We start from the raw sequence: 25,891 nt of genomic DNA on the forward strand, positions 1-25,891 counted from the left end.
GGTTATGGGGTGTCCATGTCCAAACCAGATAGATGAGGGGGTGTTTGTGTAATTTCACCAAGGGTATATTTGACATTCCGTTAACGGCGTTGAGGTTTTTTTTCCTTTTCAGTAGATGAGGGGGTGTGTATGGACGTTTTTAAAGGTTTGGGGGTATCCATGTAATTTTACCTAATTTTAGTTACGAGTCTTTAACTCAACGAATTCTAGAATCTCTTCCTTTGATAAACATCCTCCCATGTTAACCACAAGAATTATGGCATTCGTGATACCGCTCTCCCTTGCTTGCCCTGACCGGGAGCCATGATGAAACGACATAAGTTATCTATTTAGTTAGAGTCATCAATAGCCTTGCAAGGATGAATTTTCTAGGGAACTAAACCATAATAACGAGGCCAACAACGAACTAGCCGCAACCTTGGGAATATAAACATAGACCATAACCTACTTCTATAATACAATATCACCCTTTATCTCTTATTCATAAAGAGTGACCGCGCAATGCCATATCCTAAGATTTTGAATCAATAACCAACAGTCAAACCATGACTTCATTTCTCCTCCCCAAACTAGACTCTATGGCTAACCTCAAACAAATCTGGATTCCACTAGATAACCTCCAAGAATTCCACTAAAACATCATTCCACCCTGGCTTCATTTCTCCTCTCCAAACTGGACACTATGGATAACCTTGAACAAATCCGAATTCCACTAGATAACCTCCAAGAATTCCACTAAAACATCATTCTTCTAGGCCAATCGCATCATCGGAACTCTGCAGGATAACCTCCTCAAATCCCATCATAACAAATCACAATATAGGTTAATATATGTACTACATTTTATTCCAAGAGGTACCCTACACTCCTGAATTTTTTGCTCTTTCCTATATTAAAAAAAAAAAGCCAATCAATGAATATACGTACCCTATTCTACCTATTATCAAAAGTACAAACCACCACAACACCTTCTGTCCACAACCCCACCACCATCAGCTTTTCTCTCTCTAGGAGTTGATGGATTGAGCTTAATTGAGGAATCATTTTTAATGCCAAGTCCTAGATTGATATTTCGGTAGTGTTAGGTGTTCACAAGATATTCATGAACTAGAAGTTCAAGGTGTATTTTGAAAGTTTTCCAAACTAAATCCCCCTCCCCCCCCCCCCCCCCCCCCCCCCCCCCTTTTTTTTGAAATGATATAATAAGGGTACATTAAGTAGGGGGAGAAGGGAGGGGAATCCAATCGAGGGTTGGATGCAAACAAAAATCAACCAATATATGAGACAAAGCCCAAAAAAACACCAAGGGCCCAAGCCCGGAAAACCTATAAGGGCAAAGCCCATACAATAGGCCAAGCCCAACCAAAGAAAACCCCAAAATCTAACCCTAAACAAAAGTAAGGCCTTGTTTGGAACCCAGGAAAAAGAAAGGGAATTTTTTTAATTTCCCTTCTATTGTTTGGTTGGAAGAGAAAAAGAGAAGAAAATAAAGATTTCAAATTTAGTGAATAGTAAATTTTTCCTCCCATTTCCCTTCTCTTTTATTTTCCTTTCTTTTCCTTTCCATAGGTTCCAAACGGAGCCTAATTCTACAACCATAGCAGCCACCCAAACGCTGACCGTCTCCAACCCGCTAGCATACCACAAGCACCACTAGGGAAGACACCGGTAACTCTCGCTGCCGCAGACCCAAACGAGTAAACAGATCCCGTCACAAATTGCCAAGAAATCACTAATTTGGCCCTCATAAATGGCCTAAGAAACTATCTATCGGAGTTCCATTATGCTGCCGCGAAACATCGATGAACCCTAAAAATTCACTGCCACTCCAAGCAACACTAGACCCTTCCACGCCTCCACTGGACATCACCCAATTTTCATCGCCCTGAGCGGAGAAACCCACGCCAACTGTCGACCTTCAACCTAGTACTATAATGCAATATCACCCTTTATCTCCTATTCATAAAGAGTGACCACGCAATGCCATATCCTAAGATTTCGAATCAATAACCAACAGTCATACCTTGGCTTCATTTCTCCTCCCCAAACTGGACTCTTTGAATAACCTTGAATAAATCTGGATTCTACTAGATAACCTCCAAGAATTCCACCAAAACATCATTCCACCCTGGCTTCATTTCTCCTCTCCAAACTAGACTTTATGGGTAACCTCAAACAAATCCGGATTCCACTAGATAACCTCCAAGAATTCCACTAAAACATCATTCCTCTAGGCCAATCACATCATCAAAACTCTGCTGGATAACCTCCTCAAATCCCATCATAACAAATCGCAATATAGGTTAATATATGTACTACATTCTATTCCAAGAGGTACCCTACACTCCTGAATTTCTTGCTCTTTCCTAAAAAAAAGAAAGCCAATCAATGAATATATGTACCCTATTCTACCTATTATCAAAAGTACAAACCACCACGACACCTTCTGTCCACAACCCCACCACCATCAGCTTTTCTCTCTCTTGGAGTTGATGGTATGAGCTTAATTGAGGAATCATTTTTAATGCCAAGTCCTAGATTGATATTTCGGTAATGTCAGGTGTTCATAAGATATTCATGAACTAGAAGTTCAAGGTGTATTTTGAAAGTTTTCCAAACTAAATTCCCTTTTTTTTTTTTTGAAATGACAAAATTTTATTGAGAAAACATTATAAAGGTACATCAAGTAGGGGGAGAGAGGAGGGGAATCCAATCAAGAGTTGGATGCAAACAAAAAACAACTAATATATGAGACGAAGCCCAAAAAACACCAAGGGCCCAAGCCCAAAAAACCTATAAGGGCAAAGCCCATACAATAGGCCAAGCCCAACCAAAGAAAGCCCCAAAATCTAACCCTAAACAAAAGTAAGGCCCTGTTTGAAACCCAAGGAAAAGAAAGGGAAATTTTTTAATTTCCCTTCTATTGTTTGGTTGGAAGAGAAAGAGAGAAAAAAATAAAGATTTCAAATTTAGTGAATAGTAAAATTTTCCTCCCATTTTCCTTTCATTTTCCTTCTCTTTTATTTTCCTTTCCATAGGTTTCAAACGGAGCCTAATTCTACAACCATAGCATCCACCCAAACGCGCCTCCACCCCGCTAGCATACCACCACCACCACTGGGAAAGACACCGATAACTCTCATTGCCGCGAACCCAAACAAGTAAACAGATCCCGTCGCAGACCGCCCTAACACTATCAACCGCCACAACCCCACACCTGTTTTGGCATCCACATCTCTCTCTCTCTCTCTCCACTCCTCAACTGCCACCACCCCACACCTCTCTCCTATACCCACACTCTCACCCCTCTCACTCACTCACTCTCTCATGGGCTATGAATACCCCTCTTCACTCCTCCCATAATCTTTCACCGAATTCCTTCGCCGCCAACCACCTCCCCATCCCCGCTCTCTCCATCTGGTAGGACTACCCTTCCTTCACTTCTTTTCTCCCTCTTTTCTGTCTTTTCCCAATCTAAAATTCTCTCTTTCATTTGCATCTTTCAGAAGCGATGTTCAGAGGCGAGGGGCGTCTTCCAGAGGCGAGGTTCTGAGACGACGGGTCAATTGTTAGATCACAGGCCTTCAGAGGTTTCTTCAATTCAACCAAGTAAGTTGATTTTCTCTTCACTGAGTTCGACAAAAGTGATAGATTGGACCCCAATTCCATTTTAACTTCAATTTTCCCCCCCTAAAATTATAGGTTATACAGTTACAATTAATAGTCTTTTTCGTATTCGATAGAATGCTTTGCTCATCCTTTATGTGCGAATTCATTTTGGCAGGTTTAAGGTTTTGACAATTCAAAGCAATTCGAATCTCGCACCGCTCAGTTCTGCTAACCACTAGGTTTGATTTCCTCTCTATCGCTCTCTCTGATTTCCTCTGTATGGGGTGGTTTTTTGGCCAGCATCTGTATGGTGTTAATTCATGTAGATGTACTGTATTTGGTCATAAATTTTTTATTTCGCGAATTGAAATTGAGTTGGGTATTGATGGGTTTTTACTTTGAGTACTAAGTTATTTTGTCTCTAAATGTTACTTTAGTTGTGTAGTTGACACATGAAGTAGTTAACTCATAAATGTGTATCTGTGCCTTACTTAAATTGGAATTTATATCCAAGGGTCATATGTCAAATTTTGTTTAAAATTTTGTTCCGTGAAAGAAATGTATATCGGATAGATAAGTCAATAAGTGAGAGATATACAATACTATGGTGATGAGAAATGGTTAATTGATGGGACTACGTATCCTATCAGATTTTGTGTTCCTTCGCTATTTGTCCCCTCAAAGCTACAACCCCATATAATTTAATGATCATTTAGGCCCTGACATATTGAAATAGTGTTGTTTATAAACTTATGTTTGGTATCAATCTTTGTGAATTTTATTGCTGCCATTATTTTTGTTAGGGAAGGCTTAATCAGTTTTCCTTTTTGTTGGTTGGTGTTAACAAAACAACAGTGCATCATGTTAGCCCATTAGTTACAAGGAAAACCAATTTCTGAACAAGAGGGATAATCCTATTTCCAACATGACCAGTATGGCAGTCCCAAACTCTCATAACATTCCTTACTTTATTCACAGTCTGTTTTTGTAAGAATATAGAATAGGAATAATCAAGTGGCCATGGTCCATTGTGCGTTTTCAAATGGGGTTTCAGGTTTTTGTTTTTGGTTCTTTGTACCCTGCACTGAGTTTGAGTAAGGAGGCAATTGTGCTCTTCCATTTGTCTTATGCTTTCTTCATTCATATTACTAGTCCGTACGTCTCTATTATGAAAAAAGCTTCTGTTCGCTCCGATATAAGGAATAATGCCCCAAGCGTAGGGCTTAATACATCATTTGAAGCATAATAATCCGGAAGATCGGGATCGTACCCACAGGAATAATTAGTACGGCTTGGTTGGATTTGTTGAAGTAAGCATGGGTTTTCAGCTTTTAGTCAACCAACTTTGTTTTACGTATGTGGTGGAAAGTAAAATGGCTAAATTAAAAGCGAATAAACTAGATAAAAAGTAGGTAAGGTCTAGGAATTACTAACACCTATGACTCAAATAAAGATACATTTCTCACCCAATTACGCGGTTTAAGATACTCAACTAAGGTTCTTAATTCGGAAGATAGAATGGTTTGATTACCAAGCTAGCTCTAGAATTTATTTAGCAAACACCTCGAGCGACAGAGCTCCAAGCATCATGTGTGGTAAGTAGACAATGTTTTTACCTACACATGATCAAGGAGGTTAACACCTTAGCAATTTGACCAATAAACCCGAACCCCACATCAATTTTCGAACCAAAGGTTTAAACTTTATGGTGAAAAATGCAAATTTTACTCGAGCCATGAGGTGCTAATCATCCCATGACCTAACCTTGGAAAACTACTCACACATATCTATGAAGATAAGAGCAAGCAAAAATCTACTTAGCATAATTGAAATAACAACGCTAGAAGAAAATTAGATTAGATGATAGATCGGAGTAGCGACTACAACTTTAATGAAGACTACAATAGCAAAAACTAGTTAACTAAAGCAGAAAATTAAATTTAAAGTGCTGGAAAATGAAGAACAATTCAAAAAGCAAGTAAATCTAGGCTAGATCTAAATTATACAATACAAAAGTTATTTGTACAATGTGACATCACGCCTTTTATATTCTCCAAGATACGCGCACGGAATATTCTCCAGGAGATCCAAAAAATCCACCTCTGAGGCCCTCGGTACCGATGCAGAACACTTTAAGCTGTAGTGCTAAGGTCCTCGGTACCGATTGAAACTTTTTCCTCCCATCGATGCCGAGCAAGTTATCTGTTGCCGCTGAGATGCTAGGTACCGATGGAGGATTTCCTGGTCTATCGATGCCGAATGGTCTAATTCCAGCACTTGGTCTTGCTCTCTGCCTTGGCCATGCCTTCCTTTGGCGAGCCGTTGGGTTGCCTTCGTCTTGTGACATGCCTTAGGCCTTACAACTCCTGTTATTAGGAAAATTCCTAAAAAACAAAACAAAACAACCTTACGTGCAAAAGTAACTAAAAACAACATAATTAACGACGAAATTGAATAAAACTAGATAACTAGCGCACCCTACATTGCATTATCGGGTGCTTATCAAAAAACATAGTCACTGTTGTACCCGTTCGATGCACATAGAGAATGCTAACAAAGATTCTTGAAATTATTTGTCGTAGAACACACCATGAACTATACATAGTGAAGACACCAGTTTAAAGAACCAAATCACACACATTGGAAAGAAAGCTTCACACCAGTTTTTGAGTAGTTTGAAACTTTAGTTCATGGTGTGTTTTGCTATTGGTAATTGGTAATTAAGGATTGGGGGACAATTGGCCATAGAACACACTAGTTTCTAAGTAGTTTTTTTGTTCCCGTACTAATGAGTTTGTGGCCTTTCATTTTCAATTTGTTGATCTTGGGATCAGGCATGGTATATGCTATATGTGTGTACATGGGGCATCATTGTTCTTCACTAATCTCATAAATTCAAGTTAGGAAAGGCTTAATCAGCTTTCCTTTTTGTTGTTTGGTGTTAATATGCCTAAACTTTGAAGATGAAAATGTGCTACATTTGGACATTATTGAAAATATAGGACGTCTTTGATACTTGGTTTATTGAAAAATTGTTGTTTGTATACAACCACTACTAATTAAGTACTTCAACATTTCAATTCTTGCATTTTGTAGTTGGCTACTGGATACATAGTAGAAGAATCTTTTCCAGGTATCTTGCTTCGATGATTTTAACTATGCATGTAGCTAGCTTATTTCCGATGATTTTATTTCTTCTCTCGCCCAACAGCAAATAAACATTGTAAGAAAAAAATTGGGTATTGGTAAGAAAATTGAATGTATACTACATGCTTTTCCAAATGATTTTAATCTTTAAATATGATGATAATTCATGGATGAAACTTTCTAAATTGCATTGTGTCTGTTTGATGTACAAAAAAAATCATTTTATTTTCTTCTTTTATGCATGCCCAGTCGACGAGGTTTACAGAAGAAGATTGAGACTTCTGTTCAATGATATTGTCTCATTTCTGCAATATTCAACCTGAGGTTGGCCGTAGAAGATTGGGAATATTGTTCTATGATATTGACTCCTCTCTGCATTATTCAAGCCATGAAGACTGAACTATTGGTTTCAGATTGAGAAGGATCAACTGTTGGAAATTTACGGAATTTTGGATGAATGAAATCAGGGCTACCGGAGGGTCTCACGAGGCAACCGTGCATGTCTCGGGTTCATTGTATTTGGACGCACCACAATCAATAGACGTATTGATGTGTGGATTTCGTAACTCCCGTAACCCCTCACCATGATTGTCATTCACTATTGTAACCTCCTTCATTCAAATGGCTGAATTCATTTCAACATTTGATGGCAGCATTCACCTCTCATACCTCCTTCACTCTATATAAAGAAGGCTCACGTTTTGGAGAATGCATTAGAAAATCAAGTGTGCTACTATACCTTCGAGCAAATTGTTCTTAGAGAGAGAGAGACAGGTGGTAGTCAATTCGCCAAGGCGGTCGATGGTGGTGTTCCGACGGCTTGCGGTTTAGTTGAGCCAACCATGTGAGGAAGACGCCAAACAAGATCCTACAACACCCACGGTAGGCGGCGAATCTTTCTTAAGGAGACTGTGGTATCACACAGGACCCCGTTCTTGATCTGGAAATTCTGTTTATATCTCGTACTTACGATTTGTCTACTGTTATGTATTTTGTAACTTGATTCGTTCATGTAATCATGTTGTTATCAATGAGATTGTTCTCTAGAATTTCGTTATTGCCGAATTTTTCCCAACATCAACTTCAACCTTGCTGTCATGATATCTTTTTTTTTTGATAAGTCAATCAATTCATTGCACGATACCCAAAGATAAAAGCCTGAAGGTTACAACGATTTCATCAAAGAATACAGGAATGAACCAAAACTACTAAAACCTAGACACGAAGCACATCTACTAGAAGTCTTCTAAGCACATACTGCCGAAGGCAGACCAAACATAAATGCAGGGCAATGAACCCGTCTCCGATTTTTGTAGTAGAGCTCAAAGGGACACCCAGTTCAAACCATAGCCAAAAGCACGGATGAAATCAACACCAAACCAGAACAAAAAAACTAAACAGACTGAAAAACTTATTCGCCTACCTACCACGCCCACCGGATCTGGAAAACCAGACCGGTACAGTCACCGAATTGGGGAGACTGGCCCGGAGAAACCAAGCCAAAGACAGCTGGTACTGAAACCTCCGGCCATGGAGCTATCGCCAGCAAAACGCCACCCCGTAAGCTGGAAACTTATTGCCGGAGGGAGCCGAGCCACCCTACTTCATCTCTCCGTCAGAGCTATCCCAAAAACACCAAAGCAGAGGGAGGCGGTAGAGACGGTGGAGGCGGAGAGGTGGTGAGGAAAAGGCGGTGGCGACGGAGAGAAGGCAGAGAGGAAATGGAGGTGGAGGAGGAGGAGATGGTAGAGGCAAGAAGAAATCGGATCTAGTTAGAGAAGGAATTCGATGGGCGGTGAGGTGAGGAGGGGTGGCCGGCAAAGGAGGACGGGAGGAGGTGGGGCAAGGGGCGGCAGCCCCACCCCCCCAGAAAAACCCTAATTGGTAAAGTAGAGAAAGAAAGGAGAGAGCTTCTAGAGAGAGAGAGATGAATTGCTCCTTCTAGAAATTGGCCCCTTGATATGCCCTAGCCGGTAGCAAAATCTCATGATATCTTTTATGATTCTACAATTTCAGAAATTTCTAGGTCTGCAAGTGGATTGCTTGACACAAGCCTGAGCTTCAACTCCAATTACTTCTCTAATGGTATCCATGGGTCAATTTATCGCAGAAGTTTGAATTGAAGAGATCACTGAGCTATTGGAATGGTTTTGTTCCGTATAGTGGGCAGATTGGTTCTCCTATAATCCCAGAAGTTAACATCCATACACAATACCATTTTTCCTTGGGAAAATTTTCATAGTTGTCCCTCTAGTTTTACGATTGTCTCAATTTCATCCATTTAGTTTCAATTGCTACCAAATAAACCCTGTAGTTTGTTTTACGTTCAAAATTGGTAAAATTGTTAACACCGTTAATGAAACTAATGGAAAAATATGATTTAAAAATCAAGTGCTCCAATTTTCAATCTAGTTGAACCGGTGCGAAGATCTTATTTTTTTGATCATTTTATCCTAGATGGTTGTAATGAATTTTTGGCTCTAATGCCTTTTAACAAGCACCCGAAGACTCCTTATTTAGTTTCAAGGCTCTCTTAGGGTGCTCATTAAAAGGCCTTAGAGCCAAAAATCTATTATGACCATTTAAGATAAAATGATCAGAAAAATAAGCTCTTCGCACCGGTTCAAACAGATTGAAAATTGGAACATTTATTTTTTTACACCATTTATATATAAAAAAATATAGTTAAAAAATTAAGTGCTCCAATTTTTAATCTGTTTGAACCAATGCGAATATCTTATTTTTCAGATCATTTTATCTTAAATGGTCATAATGGATTTTTGGCTCTAAGGTCTTTCAATGAGCACCCTAAGATGCCCTAAAACTAAATAAAGAGTCTTCAGGTGCTCGTTGAAAGACCTTAGAACCAAAAATTCATTACGATCATCTAGGATAAAATAATAAAAAAAATAAGAACTTTGCACCAGTTTAACTGGATTGAAAATTGGAGCACTTAATTTTTTAATTATACTTTCCCGCTAGTTTCATTAACGGTGTTAACGATTTTACCAATTTGGAACGTAAAACAAACTTCATAGTTTATTTGATAGCAATTGAAACTAAAGGGACGAAATTGAGACAACCGTAAAAGTAGAGGGACGGCTACAAAAATTTGCCCTTTTTCCTTTGCTGATTCAAGCTATCTGTTTAGCTAACCACAGGGTTTCCCTTTCTGTTTTGTGGAACTGGCATTCAACCCGTTCTATGCACGGACAAAACTAACATGCACGAGCGAGATTAACATACATGATGTGTTAATCGTGGACATTCCCCATACGATTAAACCATTCTAGTGTTGTGCCCATTCGATGCACGAGGCAATAGAAAAAAGTAGGTTCGCATTGGTTTTTTTCCCGTTCCGTGCATCGAACGGGCACAACGCTAGAACGGGTTAGTCGTATGGAGAATGTCCATGATTAACACATCATGTATGTTAACTAGAGTTCAACCCGTTCTATGCACGGGCAAAACTAACATGCTCAGGCGAGATGAACATACATGATGTGTTAATCGTGGACATTCTCCATACGATTAACCCATTCTAGCGTTGTGCCCGTTCTAAAACGGGTTAATCGTATGGAGAATGTCCACGATTAACACATCATGTATGCTAATCTTGCCTGAGCATATTAGTTTTGCCCGTGCATAGAACGGATTGAACGTTAGTAAATTATAGATTTTTGTGTGAGCCTCCAAAAGCCTCCAAACTTTAAATCCTAATTTTAAAGATTTTTGATTTTTTATAAAAAATAGAGAGAGAGAGAGAGAGAGAGAGAGAGAGAGAGAGAGAGAGAGAGAGAGAGAGAGAGAGAGAGAGACTCTTGGGGGTAGAATATGGAGAACAATTATTCTATGCCCTTGGAATACCATCACGTGGTACTCCAAAATTATTTTTCACACATGTGTCTTTCAGTGCATAGAATGAGGCCAGTGCTAGCATGCATCGAACACGGAACTGGAAAAAGTTAACCTTGTGCCCGTTCGATGCACGAGGACCAAAAATCACCTATGTGAATTTTTTTATCTCGTGCATCAAACGGGCACATGGACGCAAGTTTTAAAGTGTGTAAATGTGTTTGATGAATTTCTCATAGAAGTAAGGCGAGAGAGATTTCAATGTGAAGAGTTTTTCCTGGTTAATCAGAAATCGTGTAAAAACAGTAATTAGGTTTTGAATTGTTCAAACTTTTCTAATCTGGCTGCAGCTACGACATTAAAGAAAAGTGAATTAATGATGGTTGCCGTCTACTCTCATTTGCATGTTTAAATACTCTAGTTTTAAAAAGACATCCATCGCTCTATTTTATGACGTACATAAGGTAGATATCTACATTTGCCCCGTTCTACTAATTAAAATAAACATTTATTTTTTAAATAAGTACTACTTATTTTTTAAATTAAGATAATGTATTGTGAGAGAATGACTTATCTCGTAAAACAAAAAATAAGTACTTAAAAAATAAAAAACTTTACCGAAACGGGTGAGTACGTAGCCTGGAAGAACAGGTAGGAAAAATCTTCAAACAGAAATGTTAGATACTATTAATTATGCACAATCTAGCTAGCCACGTACGTACTCAGATTATTTTAGTACCGCAACTATGATTGAGCAAGCCTAATATTTATTCTTTGTATTTTCGAACCAGGTGGTTCCCTCCGTTATCCTGAAAAAGTAGTAGTAGTATTAAAAACGGATGTCATTGCCACGTACATAATAGTAGTATATTTTTTACTCCAATAAGGATGGTAGCTAGTGGTGTGTTATTGATCAATTGAACCAGCGGCTTTGATCCTATTTTTTTTCAAATCTTTTAAAGAATATCCCAACATATATAAATTCTGTCTGAGACTGGGCGGAGGGTTTAAGAATGTGTGCGCCGCAATGGTAAGCTTGATTGAACCTATATATAATATTTTAAACCATGAGAATTGATGTGAATGATCTTTTGATGAATTAAGATAAAAGAAGTCTTAACTTTCGTGATATATATATATATATATATATATATATATATATAATCTTGAAACAACTAAATAGATTATTCTAATAACAAATACTGAATATTTGCCAAGGGGTCTTTGGTCCTACGGTTTGATCAATACTGCAATTAGGTGCAAGGAGATTAGGGGTTCCTGTACTCTTCCAAAGTACTAATTTGGCGACTAGCAATTCTGAAAATATTATTGATTTTTGCCTATAAAAAAAACAAATATTCAATAATTTTAAAATTAGTGCATATAATACACAAAAATATTGGGATTTGTAGATAGAATTTCAATAGAATTAGCTAGGATAGCGTTTTAAATTTGACATGTAGTCAAATTAATTTGAACACAAGAAAGGAATTTTGGATATCATTCAAAACATTATTGTTTTTGGGTAGAAACATATTTGGATGGGTACGTTGCATTTCAATGTGATGTAAAAATATTTTACCCTAACAGAAATAAAGGTATTCCAAGGCACTATGTTTTGACCTTTATCATTTTTCCATATTAAGGATATATAATAAGAATTAGAAATGATGTATAAGTACATCATTTCATCTTTTCATTTTCTACTATCTGAAACGGGGCCGTTTCCCTCACACAAAATTTGACACAAGTTATGACACAAGTTTTTTGTAAGACCCATTTTGGAGTCCCACGCAAATGATCTGAACTGTTTAATTTGTTTAAATCGTATTTCTAAGGGTTTCCGAAAAAAATCAACTCATTCGGATATTGAAATTATCCGAGCCGTTCAATTTGTTTAAAACGTATTTCTAAGGGTTTCCGTAAAAAATCAACTCATTCGGATGTTGGTAAATGCTTAATTGGTTCATTCAGTTGGTTACTGTCAAATTTTACAAGATAAAATTGAATGAACTGATAAAGTCCTTACTGATATCGAAAAGAGTTGATTTTTTTTTACGAAAAATCTTAAAAACCTATTTTAAACAAATTGAACAAATCCGATCATTTGAGTGAAACTCCAATTAGTGTTGTGTCAAGACCTGTGTAAACTTTTGTATGAGGGGAACCGGCCCCAACATTATGCAATTACATTTTTTCTTCTAAATGAAAGTTTAAGTTAATAAGTTCTTAAAGTAATAGTATAACTTCGGATCAAAGCTCAGCTAGTAAATATTAAGTAAATATTAACTTATCCTTGGGAAAATCCCTTGGACGGTTGGACCATTTCTCAATTGCCAATCAAATCTTTTAAGCACCACTTAACTTTCTTTTTATTCTATTGCTATCAACTGCATGAATAATTTTTTTCTTCTGTTTAAAAATAAAAATGTTTATTAATGAAACAATAAAAAACACCAAGATTTGTTTATAAAATTAAAGGCAGCATTCGGCGAGAAGTGCATATTAGGAGGAAACTTTTTTTTTTTTTAATCAAGCAAAGAAAACTTACTCTCTTACTTTCCAAAATTTTCATTATTAAGAAAAAGTAAGGAAGTCCGCAAGCTCGGCACTTGAGAGGTTGTTCCAAAAAAAAAAATAAAGTCATTACAATAGGAAAAGAAATGTAATGAGAGCGTTTCGAAGATACCAAAACTCTCTAGTGTTGCAACTTGCAAAAACTTGATCTCTACGGTCTACCTCTCACCTCTTGACTTTTTCTTTTTTAAAAAAAACAAAGCAAAACAAAACAACCAAAATAAAGGTGAATAGTTGAACAGATCTATCAACTAAACAAGCATGCGAAATCTTAGCTGCCACATTTACCTTTCTTAAATACTCAGGGGGTGTTTGGGAGGCAACTTTTTGGCTTTTCATTTTTTACTTTTTGCCTTTTTGGCTTTTGAGATTATGATCAGAATGTATTTTGTATTTGGTAGAGTGTTTGGATGATATGTGCAGAATGCATTTTGCAGTAGGAGTAGTGTTTGGAAGATATGGAATGAAAATGAATTATGGATTGATTTTTTACTATGTTGCCCCCGGTTATTAATAATGGAGTATAATGTATATAAATAATATTTGGGCTCAATTTATTTAAAATTTAATTCCGAAATTCTCCTACGTACATGAAATTGATGTACCCCGTTTTTTTTTAAATTATATTTTTATTATTTCAATTATTGTTTGTTGTTACTTTTCCATCAAAAATGTTTTTGAATTATAAATTAAATTAACAATGAAGTTTAAACCAAAGTAATGAAAAAACCAAACAATATATACAAGACGCGATGAAATTTATAATCTAAACATTACAACACAAAATATTATTTAAATCCAGATTAAACCAAATTACAGAAATTGAACAAATATACTACAAACTACAATACAATACCAAATATTACAGAAGTTCGGATTAAAAAAAATTACTCGAATTGAACAAACATATACTACGACACCGAACAACTCATCTAACGGATACGGTTAGAGACAATCCAATCCCGAATTGAAGCCCTTACATTTTCCATGTCTTGATCATCTCCAACGAACACATGTCCATGTTGACCACTTTAACTTCATTGCTTAAACAATCTTTGTAAGCAACACCAAATATTATTATTCTTTCGTCTCTTCTCTAATGATTCAGTCTATTAATCAGAAAGGCTTAGAAAAAAATAGGACAAGAAATTAAAATCAGATCTCATACAAGAAAGATCAAACATTAGACAACAACATCAAACTCAGAGTGAGTTGCAGAATGAAGGGATTTACCAGTAAAAAAAATTATCATGCACGAACACCCAACACATTACACTTACGTTTTGGTGGGGATTTTCGAAGGATCCTCAATTTCCTGGACTGTTTTTTTTTTTGTTGGGTTTGGGTTTTCAGACAGAGGTGGAGGAGGAGAAGGAGAGGTTTGAGGAGAGATGTGGTCAAGACTTGGGGTACTTTTCAACTACTTGCAAACCCCAGATCTAAAATTGGTGGAGGAGGTGAAATTGGAAACAGATCAACCCGAGGTATTGTAATTGAAATTGGAAACAGGTCGTGTCATATTCATTCTTCAAAACTTGTGAGTACTTCAACCGACCTTTTGCTTCTGCTAGCATTTGTGGGAATTTCCGAAAAGAGGGAGGGCAGCTTTGTCTTTTTGGTATAACTGGATTCGAAAATGGAAAAATGGGAATGCAAAAAGCTCCTTTTACCTCTTTTTCTGTTTTGTTTTAGAAACAACAAATTAGAAAATCTATTTTACCCAAAATCTATTTTACCTCTTCCTACCAAACACCCAAAATCTGAAAATGGCAATTGAAAAATGAAAAACCAGGCCTTCCAAACACCCCCTTATTTTGGAATGTGGAATGGGTTTCAAGCATCTAGCTAGAAACCACAAGCACCTAGCTAGAAACCACAAGCACCATCTCAAGAAAAATAATGACTCATGCAATCCTCAAGTTCAAAATGCTTCATAAATACCCTTATTACCAAATTAATGTTCATGCCAATCTTTTCAAAATGAAACAGTAAATTCTCGATCAGAAATATTTTCATTTCGAGAGCTAACTTACATCTTGATTTTTTCAAACTAAATCAAACAAGACAAGTGATAATGAATTTTTTTTTTTTTAATCTAGTCACATATTGTATAGGAAATTTTCATACTATATTTGTCGATGCCTCGCCACAGAAGATTGCCAAAATCATTCATTAGCCAAAAAGTAATGCTAAATTTATCAGTATCAGTAAATTATTTAACACTTGATAAATTTGTCGAAACAATATTAAAGAGAACGATATCACGAAAATCAGTCAATGTCTTAAATTTTAGTCCAGACAAATGTTTCATTTGATGGAACTTTTCACTTTTTTTGGATAGGTAATTTTTTTTTATTAAAAAGTAATTGATAAATTTATCAGTGTCAGTAAGTTATTCTAGGTAAACGATAATCCCAAAACTGTTTTTATTGATGCCAAAACTATTTTTGTTGGTGCCAAAACTCTAGTGCACAAAAAGTCAGTACTATGTGCAGTGTACAAGACTTTTATGCACCGGAATTTTGGCATTATCACTACCCTTATTCTATTATAGATGTTTTGTAATTTTGATATTGCTGTTAATTTTAAAGTGTTTATTGTTGGTGGAGGATGAATATTTTAAAGTGTGTGGCCCGTGGTCCTCGATTCAAGTTCCTCCTCCGCTGGTTCACTGATCTCCTAACCTTCTCGCTCTAACCTGCACAGAGAATGCACAACTAAGACCTGGCCGGGGGTTGCCCGGCAAGGCCCTCCGGCGAGAGGATGAGAATGTGCAGAGAGTAAAGCAGGAGACTAGGGTTTTAGTGTTTAGTGACGTGTACCTCTTAGGGTTGTCATCCTCTAGTATTTATAGAATCTCCTTGGCTTGCTCCCCAAGCACAAGCATGTGCCTTGCACGAGCCAAATGGCATCATTGTGACATCACCGAATAGATCTAGTAACCGTTTTTGTGTGAGCTGGCACATCCCATGTGCGTTTATGATTATCCTTTGGCGTAATCGTTTCTGCACGTGGAGAAGCATGTGTGGTGTAACAGGTGGCCGAGCCCCACATTTATTCGAGCCTGGAGGGCAACTTAGTCGAAGGACTCTCCAACAAAGCTTTCTCCCAAAAGGTGGCCGAGGCAAGGCGAAAATCCCTAATTCTTTCTCTATAAAAGGGGACGAGAGGAGAGAGAGGGTTACATAATTTTCTCTCTCAAAACCTCCATTACCGGAGCTCTTCCTTCCGTCTGTTCATCTTTCAGCTCCAACTTTTCGTCGATCCATCAGCAGATCTCCCAGAAACTCTAGGTATTTGTTCCAATCTTGTTTCTCCTCGCTTTCCTACAGTCGTTCATGCTTTTTTTTACCCTGTTTGCATTGGTTTTTGGGGATTCCCTGTTCTGTGTGAATAGTACACGGGTTAAGATGAACGGGCTGTTCATCTTCGCCTTCAATCTGTTCTTCTGAGCCCCAGTTTTGATGCTGGTGGGCTTGGCCGACGCTGGTGTTGGCCGAGCTCCATGACTCGAGTGTCTCATGCTTCCCGAGGTTGAGTCCCTGTAGGACGTAGGGTGGGCCAGTAGGGTAGCCGAGCGTAGTGAGATCCTTGCCTTCTGGCTGATGACGAGGTTCCTCTTATATTTTCCTTTGTTTTGTTAGGTCTGGCTCACCCATTCATTATCATCTCATCTGACCCTGAAAGTTCGAGGGACGACTTCGGAGATTTAGTTATCCGAGAGTACTTAGAGAGGTGCCGGGGCCGACGATAGACCTCTTCAATTGCTTTGAACATGTCAGGCTCCAGTGATTCTAACGCCGAACGCGACTACGAATACGATGCCGATGGGTTCAACACCGAACTTGAGATATCTTTCTCTCCATCTACTCATTCCGAGGCCGAGCCCAGCTTGGGCCAGAGGCTGAATCTAGATTCCATTCTCAAGCCGAAGCCACCTCCTATGCACGATCTGGACATAGTGAGGCCCCATCCGAGAATAGAGAGGTCGCCGACCTCTACGAGAGGGGGTCAGGTTTGCCCCCATGCCTGTTACTTTAGCGGACAACCTGGTGAGTACCAGAAGTTCTGCCGAGACTATAGCATCCCCGACGACGTTGTTGTTAACCAAGTGGCTAACAACAGGATAAGGGACAGAGGGAGCACTGTCCCGAGCATATCACTATGCCTTTGATGGCTATATGTGAGGCTGGGCTGCGATTCCTTCTTCATTCGTTCTTGAGGGAAATCTTAGCTCGGTTCAGCCTTGTTCCTCACTATTTTGCCATTTACAGTTATAGAATAGTGATGTTCGTGATAAAACTGAAGGAGCTCCACAATCTGGAGTTCACGGTTGCCGACCTCTTCCACATGTATGTAATGTCGAAGCATGGGCGGATTGAGCGTAGATACCTATCGACGCGTAGGGAAAATGAGCAGTTGATAGATGGTCTGCCCAACACCGACAAGTGGGCAAATTTTTATGTTGAGGTAAATGGTAACTATGAGTTTGGCGACCAAACAATACATAGATACAACATGTTGAAGGTCAAGGATATCAGAGGTTGTTGATAATTCTTTTTGTTTCGCCGAACTTGATTTTAAATCTGTGTTTTGATTCTCCAACGTTGATCGTCTACATTCTTTGCAGATCACCGAGCAATAACGAAGACTCAGCAATCTTTGGCCGTCGAAAAACATGTGGATGTCTTGAAGGCACAGATCTGTCGAGATGCGCCGACTTTGTTGGGCTATATTCCTTCATATAAAGGAAAGTTTTAAAGGAAGGAGAAGGAGGAGGAGCCGAGCAAGAAAGTTGGTGGTAAGAAAAAAGGAGGTGAGCATCAGTCAGGAAAAAGGCAAACGGGAAGATCCAAGAAGGTGAAAAAGCCGAGAGTAAAGTTCCCTTCTTTCAGGAAGCCAACAGGTTTTTGGTTTCAAGAAAGGAAACAAGTCGACTCTCCAGGTATCAACGTCCCCCTTAGGACCATAGTACCTGAGTTTACTGAAGAGATGTATCGGCGAAATGTTGTTCGTGTCAATCTCAAAGATGCCTCTAGGGCTTGGCCAAACATGTCCGACACTGCCGAGCCTGTTGAGAAGAGACAAAAAGTTACGAGGGACTTTTTTCCAGCCAGGCCGCCGACGCCTCTTTCGACGGAGAAGGAGCAAACCAAGTCATCAGCTGGTGGTGGCTTAAAGGCTATGCATACATCGGTCGGTACGGCCAGCTGAACGGTAGTGCGAGATTTTTCTCCTTCTTTTGCCCTTGCAAATGGAAGAGTGATATCTGTTGACGATAGTGTGAAGATGGAGCCTGGTCTTGCTATCACAATGCTCCATGGTCTCACACTACCGAACGACATGGAGAAGGTGCCCGAAGATCTTCAACCGAGCCTGATCCATGCCAGTGCGTACTTGGTGCAGGTTTGTCTGATCCTGACCTCTTCCCAATTTTAACTTTTGTCTTCATGATCTTGATACATCCTTTTGTGCAGGTCGGGCAAGCGTTGCTCCGAGCTTACAACAAGGCTGAGCTAATGTCGGCTGAGAGGGCCCGATACCATGATGATCTCAAGGCTAAGCGCGACAAGACGAAGTCATTGAAGACCAGCCTCAAAGTTGTCAAGGCCAAGGTGGCGGTGCTAGAGAGAGAGAGCGCGATGATGCTATGGGGAAGGCCAAGAGTGCCGAGTGCGAGCTAGGGAAGGTTCAGCGGAGAGAAAAAAGAAAGATGAAAGAGGTTGATGGGAAGGCCTTTCAGGCAGGCTACGATAGAGCCGGAGTTGAGTACATTCGAGAGAGGCTCAGAAGATGGTGAACGAGGAGATTGAGCTCAGGATTCCCGTCACCTACAGGAAAGGTTATAGAGATGGGGTGAAGGCTGCGTGTGGTGTCCTTCAGCTGGAGGCTGACATGAATCTCACCAAGTCAATTTCTGCTCCCGTCGTTCCCAAGCTTGAACTTCCTTATATAGCCGAGGAATGTGAGCCTCTCCCCCCAGAGGAGTATCCTGAGAGTGAGGAAGATATTGAGGATGTTTTAGATGTTGAGGGTGAAAACGGGTTTGGTGGTGGTAAAAAGGAGGAAGCTGACAACCCTAAGCAGGTCATTGCCGAGCATGAAAGCAATGTTGCTGTGAACATGGCTGAAGAAACAACTCTCGTGGCAATGAACGTCGACACGAATGCCGAGGCTGATATTCCTGCCAAAGATGCTGCTGGGGACTGAAAGGAAGTTGGTCTACTTGTTTCTTGCTTCGACTTTTGTCAGTTTTTGTTTTTGAACTAAACTTCGGACTGGGCGGATCCGAGCTTTGGATTTTATCGTTCTAGTGTGTAATAGTTTGTGGGGGGTTGGCACCAAACGATATACCACGCCGTGCCTCCCAGCTAGGGATATCTGCAATGTTTGTGTTTTTGAATGAATGTCTTCTATTTAACCATTTGCCTTGAAAGGATTTTTGATATGCTTGCTTTTTTGAAATGGTGGTTATCCGTAGCCCCCACTTTGGTTTTGGTTCGGCTAAGTAGTAGAGTAGATATTGTTGAACTATAGTTGGATAGTTGCCGAGCCTTGACCAAAGTAGAATAGTTGAATTGAATTGATAGATCGCCGAGCTTGTGGTTGGCTTCGGCTCTTACGCCCGTTTGGGGGATAATACTTAGTTTTAGCAAACAAAAAAGTTGGATAGGTGCCCCCTAACCATGGTTGGGGCTCAATAAAAATGTGTCAGCCCCTAGCCAAGGTATTAGGAACTTAATGCTGTTAAATGTTTGTGGGTGGCTTGCTCACCGAAACGTGAGTGTAGCTGGGCTGTGGCCGACTTTAGTGTCTTGCCAAGCCGAACCGGAGCCTACATTCTAGCCGTAATGTGTGTCTTAGGCTCGGTGGACCATATGTCCTGTTTTTCGCTTCTTAGGGCAGCAATAGTGGCCGAAGTGAGGGCATGAATGCCGTTTGTGGGTGTGACCAAAGTCATCGTTTGTGGTTGGCAGAAATTGCCGATGGTGAGTTAAAAGTATTGAAAACTTGATTGCAACAAGATAAAAGTCATCATTTGCCGAACAAGATTCATCTTGGTATTGGGAAACGTTGGAATACAAGGAAAAATTAAAAACTAATGGCCGAAGCCGTTCTTGAGATTAAATACAATAGTTAATGAGGCCGAAGCCCAAATGTTAACAAAATGTATAGTTGGTAAATCAAAGATTCATTAATGATATGTGGCCGAGCACAGAGTGAATCTGGAAAAGGTTGATCACATGTATGTCTTCTTCAGATTCTGTGCATTCCATGGGTTGGTGAGGACTTTCCCATTCATGTCCTCCAGCACGTAAGCACATTCACCAGCAATCTCGACAACATGAAAAGGTCCTTCCCAGTTGGGTTTGAATTTTGTTTTCCTGTTTGCTTATACCACTTTTCGCCAAACTAAGTCATCTGGCTTGAAGGTCTTGGTTAGCACACTTTGGTTGTATCCCTTGGCCTTTTGTTGTTGGTATTCGGCGAGTTTGAGTCGAGCGTCATCACGCTTTTCCTCTGCCAAAATCAGCTCTTGTTCCATAGCTTTGGCATTGGTCTTGGGGTCGAATGTTTCCATTCTGAGGGTTGGAAACTTCGACTCCAGTGGTATTATGGCCTCCATTCTGAATGCTATTGAAAAAGGTGTTTGGCCAGTGGAGCGCCTTGGTGTAGAACGGTAAGCCCATAGAACTCGTGGTAACTCTTCAGCCCATTTTCCTCTCTTGGAGTTTAGTCGACGCTTGATCCCGGCACAGACGGTCTTGTTTGTGGCCTCAGCTTGGCCGTTTCCTTGGGGGTAAGCTGGAGTAGAGTTGAAGAAGCGTATCCCAAATTCAGCGTAGAGGCTGGGGAGGTCCTTGCCGACGAATTGGCTTCCGTTGTCTGATACGATGGCGTAAGGCACGTCAAACTTGGTGACAATGTTTCTCCAGACAAATCTCCGAACGTCAGCCTTAGAGATTGTCGCAAGAGGCTCGGCTTCTACCCATTTTGAGAAGTAGTCCATTGCCGTGATCAAGAACTTGAAGCCTCCTGGATCCGTTGAGAGCTTGCCCACGATGTTAAACCCCCATTGTGCAAAGGGCCAGGGACTTGTGATGGCGGAAAGATTCTGGGCTGGTTGCTTTGGGATAGGTGAAAAAAGTTGGCACGGTCGGCACTTGCGGACGACTTCTTCGCAGTCTTTCTTCATGTTCTTCCAAAAATAACCTTGGCTTATTGCTCGTTGGCAGAGCAAACAGCCACCAGAGTGGCAGCCACAGCTACCTGAGTGAAGCTCGATGCGAATCACGGGTACTTGGGTTGGGTGGACGACGAGGAGATAAGGGCCGAAGATAGATTTCCTATAGAGTTGGCCACTTTTCGATAGCTAGTAGTAAGCGGCCTTATTCCTGATGGGATAAGCTTCCTTCTTGTCTACTGGTAGAGTATCATGTTTGAGGAACGCAACGATCTCGTCCATCTAGCTTGGATCGAGTTCAAAGTTGAGTACTTCTAGAGTGGTGTCAAAGCTTGGGTGGTCAATGCTGCCAAAGTTGATGGTTCTGAATTCGGAGGCTTTGGAAGCCGAGGCAAGGCCAGCGAGTGCGTCTGCATGCACGTTGTGCTCGCGGTTAATCTATTCAATTTTGAATTTCTTGAAGTGTGTGATGAGCTCGGCTGCTGTTGTTTGGTATTTCAACATTTGTGGGTCCCGAGCCTCATAGTCCCCAAGTACTTGATTAACTATGAGTTGGGAGTCATAGTAGACAACTAGAACTGCGACTTTCATAGCAATTGCGGAGTGTAAGCTAGCAAGGAGTGGTTCGTATTCAATTTCATTATTGGTGGCGGGAAAGTCGATGCTTAGAGAGCTTTCATGAAGTGTGCCACAAGGGGAAACTAAGACAACCCCTGCCCCGGCTCCGTTGCTATTGGAAGCCCCATCGACATGTAGTTGCTAGATGTCGCCTTGAAAGAGTTGCCAAGGCATTGGTGCTTTTGTTGATTCTGTGATAGGTTGAGGAGTGGGAGTGTTGAAAATTTTCGTATCTTCCGGTGTTAGTTCTGTGATGAAGTCGACGAGAATTTGACCCTTGATCGCCGTCCGTGGCTCGAAATGGATGTCGAAGTTTGCTAATTCGACTACCCATTTGGAAACCCTGTTGGATAGATCAGCTTTCCGTAAAAGGTTTTTTAGAGGGTGCTCTGTTAAGACGGTTATGGTGTGAGATTGGAAGTAAGGCAAGAGTTTTCTGGCTGCCGAGACGAGAGCGAGTGCCAATTTCTCAAGTGGTAGATAGCGTGTTTGCGCTGAGAGGAGTGTTTTGTCTGTGAAGTAGATGGGCATGTCGTTTGTGCCAACTCCCCGCACCAGTGCTGAACTGACTGCGTGGGAGGAGACGGTAAGATACAGATATAAGGTCTCAAACTCCTTTGGTTTCACTAATAGTGGGGCCGAGCTTACGTATTCTTTAAGTTCGGCCAAGGCGGAGTCACAATTCGGAGTCCATTCAAAACTGCGTCGACTCTTGCCCTTCAAGGCATGGAAGAATGCGTGACACTTGTACGAGGATTTGCTGATGAACCGGTTTAGAGCCGTTGCCATCCCAATAAGCCTTTGTACTTCCTTGATTGTTCTTGGTGGGCACAAGTCTTTAATAGCTTTGATCTGGTTGGGGTCGGCTTCAGTACCACGTCGAGTAACCAAATGACCAAGGAATTTCCCTGCGCTCATGCCGAACGCACACTTTTCAGGATTTAGGCGGAACTTGTGTAGTTTGAGAATTTCAAACACTTCGGCCAAATCTTGGAGGTGGTTGGATTCCTTCTGGCTTTTGATGACGAGGTCGTCGATGTAGGCTTCCACGGTGTGGCCAATTTGGGCTTGCAGCATCTTGAATATGGCTCGATTGAATGTGGTGCCCGAATTTTTGAGCCCAAAGGGCATGACTCGGTAGCAGAAGATGCCATATGGTGTGACAAAAGTAGTTTTTTCCATGTCGTCTAGGTCCATGGCTATTTGGTGGTAGCCACGGTAGGCATCTAGGAAGCTTAACCGAGCGTGGCTTGCCGTTGTGTCCACAAGTTGATCAATCTTGGGGAGTGGGAACCAATCCTTTGGACAAACATCGTTAAGATTGGTATAATCAACGTAAACTTGCCATTTGCTGTTTTTTTTCTTAACGACTACTGTGTTGGACATCCAAGTTGGGTATTGTACTTCTTGGATGGCATTCGCTTCCAGCAGACGGTTGACTTCTTCCACGACGGCGTCGGCATGTTCGGCTGCAGAACGTCGCGCCTTCTGCACGACAAGCTTGGCGTCTTTCTTGATGTTGAGAGAGTGACTGATAAAATTTGGGTCGACCCTTGGCATCTCGTTGGGGGTCCAAGCAAAAACTTCTATGTTTTTCTTGAGGTATTGGAACATTTCTTCGCATTCGGTGTTACTGATGGAAGAGCTGAGTAAGAAGAAATAGGACCCATCCTCGTTGATGGGCATCTGGACGAGGTCCTCTTGTGCTTTGTCCTCAGCATTTTCGCCGATGTTGTCAATAATTGCCATGTTTGGGACTTCAACCCATTGAACTTGCTTGGCTTTGATGGAATTGTGGACAGCTGAGACGTAACATTTTTTGGAGGCGAATTGATCGCCGCGTAGGTCTTCTTGTCTTCCATTTGTGCCAATGAATCAGACGACCTGATGGTAAGTGGAAGCAATGGCTTGCATGCCGTGGAGTCAGGTTCGGCCAAGAATTGCGTTGTATGGGCTCAGCACGTTGATGACAATGAATTCAATGCTCAATGTTTTCAAGCCGACAACGACTAGTAGGAAGATTCGTCTGAGTGGCCAAACAGGTGCTCCGTTGAATCCGATGAGAGGTACGTCAGCGGGTTGCAACGCCGATTCTGGTAGGTCAAGTTTTTTAAACAAGTCATAGTACATGACCTCTGCCGAGCTTCCCTGATCGATGAGGACGCGCTTGACGTCATGGACTCCAATTTGGACAGTCACAACGAGGGCGTCAGAGTGTGGGGTTTGCACACGCTCGAGGTCACGCTCGGTGAAAGTTATTGTCCATTTAGGCAGTTCTTCTGGGCGTGGACGTTTGGATCCAGGTCCTCAGCGAGTACCTGCTTGGAAGTGGATGCGCGATCGAGATCGACACGAAGGCTTGTTTCATATTCTTTTGTCATGGGGCCGTGGATAACGTGTATTGTCGGCCGTGGTTCATTTGGGTTGGGATTTTCGGCAGGTTGACAGGTGGGTGTTTTGGTTCGATCAATGTACTGGTCGGGATGGCTTTGGGCTGCCAAACGCTCCAACAGTGCCTTGTACGGGGCGCATGCCGTTGTGTAGTGGCCGAGCTCGTTATGATATGAGCACTTTTTCCCTGGGTTCTGATCTTCTTGGCCAGTGTCTGTGCCGAGATTTCCTATTGGCCACTCAAACCATGGTTGCCTCATTATCTCTTTTAGGAAAGACTAGATGGGCTCTTTGATGTATGTGGTCTCAGCCACGTAGTCGTGCCCCTTCGGCGGACGTTTCTTTCCTTCCTTGATGTTGTTGACGTGTTTCTTTTGCTGGGACTGATGGGTTATGATTGGCGCTGGCAGTTGGGACGTGGCCGTTGGAAGTAGAGTAGTTGGGTTCGATATTCCCTGAGCCGTTCGGTCCACATAAAATTCTTCAATAGCATAGAACCGCTCTACGATGCGCATCAACTTGCCCATGCCGTGGGGTGGACGGATAACCAGTTCATCCAGGATCTTGCTGCCAATTTCCAAACCGTTTTTAAAGGTTCTTGCAGCCCAGTACTCGTCGATTTCAGGGATTTCATTGAACAATTGCCAGTATTGTTCGGCATACTGCCAGAGTGTTTCAGATGGGAGCTTCCTCATTTGGGATAATGACTCAGGCTCCTTCGTGGTCCTGTTGCTTGTAATGAAGCGAGTGTTGAAGGTACGTTCAAAGTCAGCCAAGTTCCGTATGGATCTAGCAGGCAGTTTGTTGAACCATTGAAGTCCAAGGGAGTTGAGGTTGGACGGGAATGCCTTGCATTTGATCTCATCTTTTGTGGTGCACAATTCAATTGTTTGACGAAAATGAATCAGGTGGGTGTAAGCTTCGCAAGTGGTTGGATCGAACTTCGTGAACTTCGGCAAGTGGAAGTTGGATTCGGCGGTTGTGTTGATTATGTAGTATGTGAAAGGCGATATGCTAAGATCCTTTAGATGCCGTTTTAAAGCCTGGGCGCGATGGTTTGCCGAGCCCATCTGACCGATACTGCTTTGAATCCCTTTCTTTGGACTCCATTTCTGAGGGTTTCTCCCGGTCTCGTTGCCGAAGTTTGTTTCTCAATTCTGTGATCGTTCGATGGGGACCTTCGACGGACTTCGCTCGTTCACGATGATTTTTGGGGTCGTCGTTCGGCCCTTCAATTCTGTGATTGTTCGGTAGGGACCTTCGATGGACTTCTCTCGTTCTCAATTCTGTGATCGTTCGATGGGGACCTTCGACGAGACCGATTTTTATTTTTTAGGTTTTCTGGTGGGATTTCCCTGAGATGTTCGAAGACATGGCACCTGGTCTCTCCGGAATCTCGGCTACGGTGGAAAATCGTTGTGCGAGAGAATTCCGCGCGACCAGTCGAGTATGTGCTTATGAATGACTCGGTATCTCTTGTGTTGGTTCGATCATGGTGGCTCTTTGAAC

At 41.1% G+C, this 25,891-nt stretch overlaps 1 long non-coding RNA gene across 1 annotated transcript in view; it reads left to right on the plus strand.

Moving 5' to 3' along the window:
- Positions 1-3,240: 3,240 nt before the first annotated feature.
- The window catches only part of LOC131335383 (uncharacterized), a 33,389-nt gene continuing 10,738 nt past the window's right edge, over positions 3,241-25,891 (plus strand). Inside the window, exons 1-5 of the long non-coding RNA XR_009202508.1 lie at positions 3,241-3,420; positions 3,507-3,609; positions 3,785-3,848; positions 6,706-6,742; positions 7,006-8,432. This is a non-coding gene — a long non-coding RNA (uncharacterized LOC131335383). The remainder of the gene's footprint in view (positions 3,421-3,506; positions 3,610-3,784; positions 3,849-6,705; positions 6,743-7,005; positions 8,433-25,891) is intronic.

Source organism: Rhododendron vialii, chromosome 1a, assembly GCF_030253575.1.
Source record: "Rhododendron vialii isolate Sample 1 chromosome 1a, ASM3025357v1".
Classification (NCBI taxonomy): domain Eukaryota; kingdom Viridiplantae; phylum Streptophyta; class Magnoliopsida; order Ericales; family Ericaceae; genus Rhododendron; species Rhododendron vialii.